Here is a 7,518-nt window from a genome sequence, read left to right on the forward strand (position 1 = left end):
TAAATACAGCACAGTGAATAAATTCCGGAAAAGGCTTACTTATCAATCAAGGAGCAGTGTTCTGGGCCTTAGAATTCAGACATACTCTTTGTTGAAGATTCTAAAGAATAGTTAATATATGTAAATAAATCAAATATACCGGAAAAAATAATTAAAAACATTCATATTTACTGACAGGGGTACTAACACAGAGAATATTCTAAATTAAGATTAAAACACATCCACTCACATGGGTTTGACAACAGATAAATAGTTTAAAACACTGAGGAAGTGGAATTAAAAACAAGCTCTAAATTAAACTCTTTCCTCAGTGTTTCACTCTTTGCTATGCTGATAGTTTAATTTTTTATATAGATAAAATGGGGATTTTAAGCAAATTTTTTATTGATATTTTTAGTGAAAATTGCATAGAAGGGAAGGTTTTTTTCAGTTCTGTTGGTAAGATCACAGACTATTTGACAAATGAGATACTACTTAATTTGAGCAAGGATGTGTTCTGATAATTGGGCCTACAAATTTACCTGCATTGTGAGTGGAACTGTCAGATATTGGGCCTAAATGGTGGATACAGTAATAAGGGGATGGGCTCCACCCATCACTCCCTTTTTGAGTTCTTAAAAGAAATAGATTTAGTGGATAAAGTATGAAAGAACAAAAAGAACAGCTGGGAAGAACAGACAGAGGCTACTGGAGTGAGCTTCACCATCACAGGTGTCTCTACCACAGTTTCCTAGGACCCCTAGCCTTCATCATCTTAATCTTGAGAGGTGTCCTGACCAGAATGGGCCAAAGAGAGGGACCTGATGACATTGTCACCCCTACCAGTTCCAGCTGAATCCCAAACTCCACCTGGATTGACAGTTCTTACCATCTTTGCTCCCATCTAAGAGACTGCCAAACAAGGGGGGTTTTCCTTCTAAGACTGGACGTTGACAGCAGCAACAGTGACGTTTCCAACCCATCTTAAATAACTAATTCTCTTTCCCCCAAAAGGACAATTACTACCACCTTTGATACCACCTAAGAGATGGTCAAACAACAGGGTATTTTCCTTCTAAAACATATCTACAGATAAAGGGAAAGGGAACAAGGAACACTGTTAACATAAAAGCCTTATTTAATATTTTGCATTTCAAATACTTTAACTCTTTCCCCATCTTTTCTTTATCTTCAACAAAAGGTTAAAAGGATTTTTAATGATGTTTTTGCCACAGTGCTAAGCAGCTGAGCTCTTTGTATACCAAGCCTCGGACCTTGTTTAACACTGTTTAATGTTGGGCAGTGACTGGATTATGTTAACACTTTTGGACCATTTATTCCATCTAAATTAATACAACAGGTGGCAGGAGCCTCAGACACAAAGGATTAGATTGAACAGATTACACTTAGCCTGTAATAAGAGGAAGTGTGGAGCCGCATTGCTGCAGGGGTCCTGTGTCCACAGGAAAAGTGCATACACTGCTATATTCCTTCATGGGGTGCAGCACACTCCTGTTGTGTGGAGTTCTGTCTCCTCCTGGAGACAGAGAGAGCAGTCACTGGGCTCCCACAGGCAAAAGGACACGCATTATGTTAGCCCCTTATATGGTACATACAATGGTGGGCAAGGTTCCTTACTCTGTCTCTCCCCCACAGACCACTGGCTAACTGCCAGAGGACTAGAGAGGATCTAGCCCTAAGTAAGACAATAACATGACAACAAGAATGCCAGTAGACTACCAAGGAGAGCAGTATAGAAAGGATAGGGGTGGAAAATATCACCCATATCTAAATTCCACAAATAATCCCTTAAACACAGGCATCCCTGAAAAGTTAGTGGTCTGAAGTCAGTTCTTCATGTGATGGTATTGTGAAATCACCACTACTTCTGATCAATTTCTCTTTTCTTCAGAACGAGGCCTCTATCTGAAACAATAAGAAAAGCCAAACAAGAATACAAAGATTTTTAGTTTTCTTTTTTTCCTCTCGCTCTCATTTTCGTGTTTTAAGAGGATTTCTGTGAGTGAACACTTTAATGCTCCCAAAAATGAGATTGTTATGTGAAAACATATTGCATATTTATGCCCAATTAGTGTATAAGTGTTCAGTGCTCAAAACTGGCAGGTGAGGGACTCAATTTAGATCAGTGCTGGCCACCGCTTCCCACGGCTCCCATTGGCCAAGAAACGGCGAACCGCAGCCACTGGGAGCTGCGGGCAGCCGTGCTTGTGGACAGTCAATGTAAACACTGTCTCGCGGCCCGCCAGTGGATTACCCTGATGGGCCGCATGCGGCCCACAGGCCACAGGGTTGCTCACCACTGATATAGACTGACCCCATCCTCTTGCATCCCATCGGTGGGGCCCTACCAAATTCACGGCCCTGAAAAACACATCACAGACTGTGAAATCTGGTCTCCCCCGTGAAATCTGGCTATTATAGTGGGGTGGTGGTATTGCCACCCTTACTTCTGTAACTGCCTGCAGAGCTGGGCAGCTGGAGAGTGATGGCTGCTGGCCAGGCACCCAGCTGTGATGGCAGCACGGCCACCAGCAGCAGCGCAGAAGTAAAGATGCTAATACCACACCACGCCACCCTCACTTATGTGCGGCTGCTGGCGGCGGCGCTGCCTTCAGAGCTGGGCTCCCGGCCAGCAGCCACCACTCTCCAGCCACCCAGCTCTGAAGGTGATGCAGAAGTAAGGGTGGCAACACGACAACCTCCTTTCAATAGCCTTGCAACAGCCCACCCCCCGCAATGACCCCCTTTTGGGTCAGGACACCCATGGTTACAACGCTATGAAATTTCAGATTTAAATATCTGAAACTGTGAAATTTAAGATTTTAAAAATCCTATGAGCATGAAATTTATCAAAATGGACCATGAATTTGGTAGGGCCTATCAGACTGCTCTGGGACTGGTCAGACAGCCCCTTGACAATTGGCACAAATTTGGTTCCAAAAATATAGAAAATAAACCACTTGAATGTATTGCTCACCCAATGAAAGGAAATAAATTCACTCAAGGGAAATCTGAAATAACTTTCTAGCTATTATAACAAAGGAGATAAACAGATTAACAATCATGTTTGCAAAAGAATAGAAGCCGATAGCTTTCAGATTAAGTTGTTTGTTAAGGGCCCAATCCTATACTCTTTGCATAGGTAAATCTTCAGTGGAAGTTTTGCCCTTGTGAGTAGAATGGGACTGGGCTCAACACTTGACAGCGCAAGGATAACAAACTTAATAAATAATTTATTAAGCAATAGGAGTGACAAATTCTATAAGTACGTTTTAGGAGTCACACCAAGGTCTAGTAATCAACTCAACATTGCTGCCCCGTTCTGACAGCAACAAAGTTCCTCACTTTTGGGTACAAAGGAATTGATTTAGTCATTTGCTTTTCATATAAAAGAAGAAGGTTTCAGCTACCTAAGCTTTTCTTATGGTTTGATGCAGCTCCCACTGAAGCCAGTGAAAGGACTCCCATTGATTTCCGTGTGTGCTGCATCAGACTCTTAGGTTGCATTGACAAAATTGTGTGTAGGACAAGAAACTGAATTCCTTTACCTGAAATGTGAAGTTTTCTCCATGTGATGGTAGGAAGAAGTCTATCATGAATTGCTGGATGTTAACTTGTAACACAGACCACTTCTGCTTGCTCCTGCAAAATATATGAAGCAAAGGATGAACAAAGTGCTAACCCATTATACTTTGATGGATCATGACTTCCAGAAAGAAACTCCAATAAATGGAGTATGGATGGATTTTGAGAAAAATGAGCTTTGCTATGGTAGGCCAAAATATTTATTACAGGGTCAGTAATGTTTTTTCAATTAACAAGTGATCCTCAAAACAAATGGGGGAGGCGAAAAGAGTTCTTAATGTTGACGAATAGCACACTGTCAAAGAACTCAGTGCAGGAAACAAGCCAGGGATTTAAAAAAGTCATTCACCCATTTGATACTAGTGAACAGGAAGATTTTCCTGGTGAGCAGGAGGGCACATCCCATCAATATGTGCAGAGTATAAACTGTCTGAGGTAGGGAGTGGAAACAGGCTGAGTTAGTTAGGGATGGCCAATAAATTACTTGGAAAACTGGATTTTTGATTAAGTGACACTTTTCTAGAAAACAGCCTAATTTCCATGACACATTTGACTTTTTTCAACCCCCACCACCCCCAAATACTTGAAGACTGAAAAAATGTTGGCCAAAAATGAATCTATTTGATTCAGAAATGCTGCCAGGTACCTCATAGGAGTTATAGTTCAACTGCCTCTTGCCCCCATTCTCCCTGCCTCGACTATATTTCCCATGATGCAACTCAATAAGAGGGGCGATGGTGGTGCATCATGGGAGATTTAGTCCAGTCCATGTTCCAACTAGTCTAATCAGTTGTGTATCTGTGGAAGCAGAGCTGCGCCGGTTTGAAGATGACGTGCCCTGACTGAGTGCCAGTATCAGGAGGCTTTATGCCTTTGTAAAGCATTCTGCATCTTGAACTGTGTAGAGAGTGCACTGGGTAGATGGACTTGCCAGACCCTCATGCTACCTGCCTCTATGCCTTCCTTGCTGCCCTCCATACTTGCCTGTCCTTTCCCGCCTCAGTGCAACATAGTAAACAATGGCAACAGAATTCCCATACAGAACAACCAAATAATGTCCACTGAGTCAGGACTTGCCTTTGATTAGCCACAATAGGGTAACCTTGGGAGCAAGGGGGTGGACTATAGTGAACAAGCCAGAGCATGGAAATGGGGAGGAGAGGTGGTTCCTTTTTGATCATTAAAAGCAAGAAGTCCCTCCTCTCCCCCCCCCCCCCAAAAAAAAAAAACCTGCAAAGGGAATTCATTTTTTCCCTTGTCAATATGTAACTATGCCCCCTGCATGGGTCATTTGTGGGGAATGAACACCGGACCTCTGGATCAAAAAGCATGAGGCCCTATTTGCTTGAGCTAAATGATCAGATCCTCAGCTGATCTAAATTGTCAGAGCTCTATTGACTTCAATGGAGCTATGACTGTTTACACCAGCTGATGATCTACCTATAAACTAGCCTACTCTTTTGGAAGCAGTCGCAGGCTCATACATCTCTATATATGGTCCAGCCACTAAAAGGATCAAAGACCTACACTCTGCCAGTCAGGACTGCATATATGCAGAACATCATTTTCTCTTGGTCATTGAAGTAACTAGCTGAACATGGTAGCTGTAGAACACATGCAGGTGTGGCTCAAAGATTTTGTCAGCATGAGTCTCAGAAGATCTACATAGCTCCTGAGTGATGAACCCACACACAAGTGATGTATGCAGGTCATCCCAAATAGATGCCAATAAAATCTTTTTAGCAAAGTACACCATTCTGTTTTCTCCATTTGCCACATTTTACATTAAAAATATTTAGCCGTTATGTTCACAGCATACAATACACCACAGAAATATTTATCTTCTTTTTATTAGTACTGTTTTTGTATCCTTCCACATTACATGCCTTGGAATCATGTCTGACAAAACAGACCACAAAGGCAGACAATACAGTATGAAAATTCTAACTATGGAAAAGCTATCTTAGGCTATTAACAGTGGTGTCAGGATTTTAAGCTCTGATCATACCTCTCAAAGAAACCTCTTTCTAAGGAACGTCTTTCAATTTAATCCCATAATTCCCTACATTCCTCACAGATTTGGTGTCCCTCTCATTTTTTTTTTATGTTTCACAGGATACAAACAGAGAAGCCAAATAAAAACAAAATACTCGTACTGGAAGATTGCAACATAACACTACATTATTTCTTAGAAATCAGAATGATAAAAGAACCCAGAAAAAGAGAGAGACAAAGCAGGCTGCTCCCTAAAACAGAGAAGCATAACTCATCTCACCTAACTCTAGGCTGTCTGTCTGCTGACAAACTGTGCTAGGCCCAGACTACATGCTTCCCTACAGACCCCATAACCTGCAAGCAGGACCAAGAAACCTCTTACTCTTAAAGTAATAATGTTAAAATTTGTACATGGTCTTCAATACACCGCCCTTTTGTTTGAAATTATTTAAGACAGAAGTAACGGGGTCATTACACTAAATAGGTGAATCCCACAGCACTGTAATGTACCTGCATGAATAATTTTATGCCCCTTTTTGGTCTTTGTCACATTTGTGCCTTGGCAAGTTGAGAGGTATGGGTCTAATATCACACAGACTATCAGAGTTAGAAACAAATTGATTTCCCCACTGGAAAGATTGGTGTAATAATGGTGTCTATCAGGCCGACCCCAATTGTGAGCACAACTGTTAGAAAGTGGGTGAAAGTTCACAAAATGTTACCATCACCTATAACAAGTGTGGACAGAAAAAGATATGAAAGGGAGACAGAGACTGGACTAGTTCAGACAGAAAGCTCTACTGATCCAACCCCAGGGCTGTGTTGAGATCATATCTGGTTAATAAGAGAATGGAAATTAATGGACCAAAATTGATGTGCTGGAAATCAGGACTAACTGGTGGACAAGTAATGAGGGTATGAGCTATTCTACCCAGCGCCACCCTTTTAGGGTTCTTATAAAAGGGACTCTCCGGGGATCAAATAGGGAATAGACTCCTGGGGGAATCTCTTGAGCAAAGGCCAACAGGCTTCTGCTTCATTCCAGAGACTGTCCTTCGCTGGTGGACCTTGATCATCAGTATGTCTAGACCAGCACACCAGTGAGGACGCCTGACGATCACTGCTGGACCAGTGAGGATCCCAGACTGATATACGTGAGATTCTACCCTGTCTTTCTTTTCCTTTGCGTCCACTACTATCTTCCTCTGGGGCTCTGTCTGCTAGCTTTACACCTGAGCCAGAGACCAGTCGCACCACCTGATACCAGCACAACAAGATTAAATGGCTCATTGAAGTCCATGCAGCCTGAGATGGATAAAGGAGAGGGACCTGACCGGACCAGCCATATGACATCCCAGACCAGGGAAGTGAGCCAGAGTCCAGAGCAATAGCTGTCATGGCCAACCTGACAGCCCAAAGCATCCACCTGTGACTGACCATCCCTTTGTATTGTGAGAATGTCAACAAAAGCCTTATTTCTCCCACCTTTACTATCCTTTTTCTTCCTTCCTTTTTCTTTCTGTTTTGCCAGAAGCAGAAAAAGTAAACACCATTCTCAGAGGTCAACTCAATATACAACAGAACTAATCCTTTCTTCTCCACTAAGATGGACTGTTTGACAAAATATGAGACTTTAACCAATATCCTCGCTCTAAAAAGGACTTTGATAAGTTTGGATTAAGTTTGTTTTGCATAACCACTCTATTGCAAGATGTTTTTTCTCTTGTGTGACCTAATCAATACATTTCCAAACTTTGGCCTTTTTTTTTTGTTTGTTTGTACCCTGGGATTAAGCTGACCAAGGTCTCTCTGCTCATCATAACCCCAAACCATATTGGACTATTTGGTGTTGTACAGTGACAGGGTCAGGTTAATACCTTTGACTCCCTGGGCTCACCTATTCCATTGAAATTAACACAACAGTTCTTTACTTCCTAA

The sequence above is a fragment of the Lepidochelys kempii genome, chromosome 1 (genome assembly GCF_965140285.1).
Source record: "Lepidochelys kempii isolate rLepKem1 chromosome 1, rLepKem1.hap1, whole genome shotgun sequence".
NCBI lineage: Eukaryota > Metazoa > Chordata > Testudines > Cheloniidae > Lepidochelys > Lepidochelys kempii.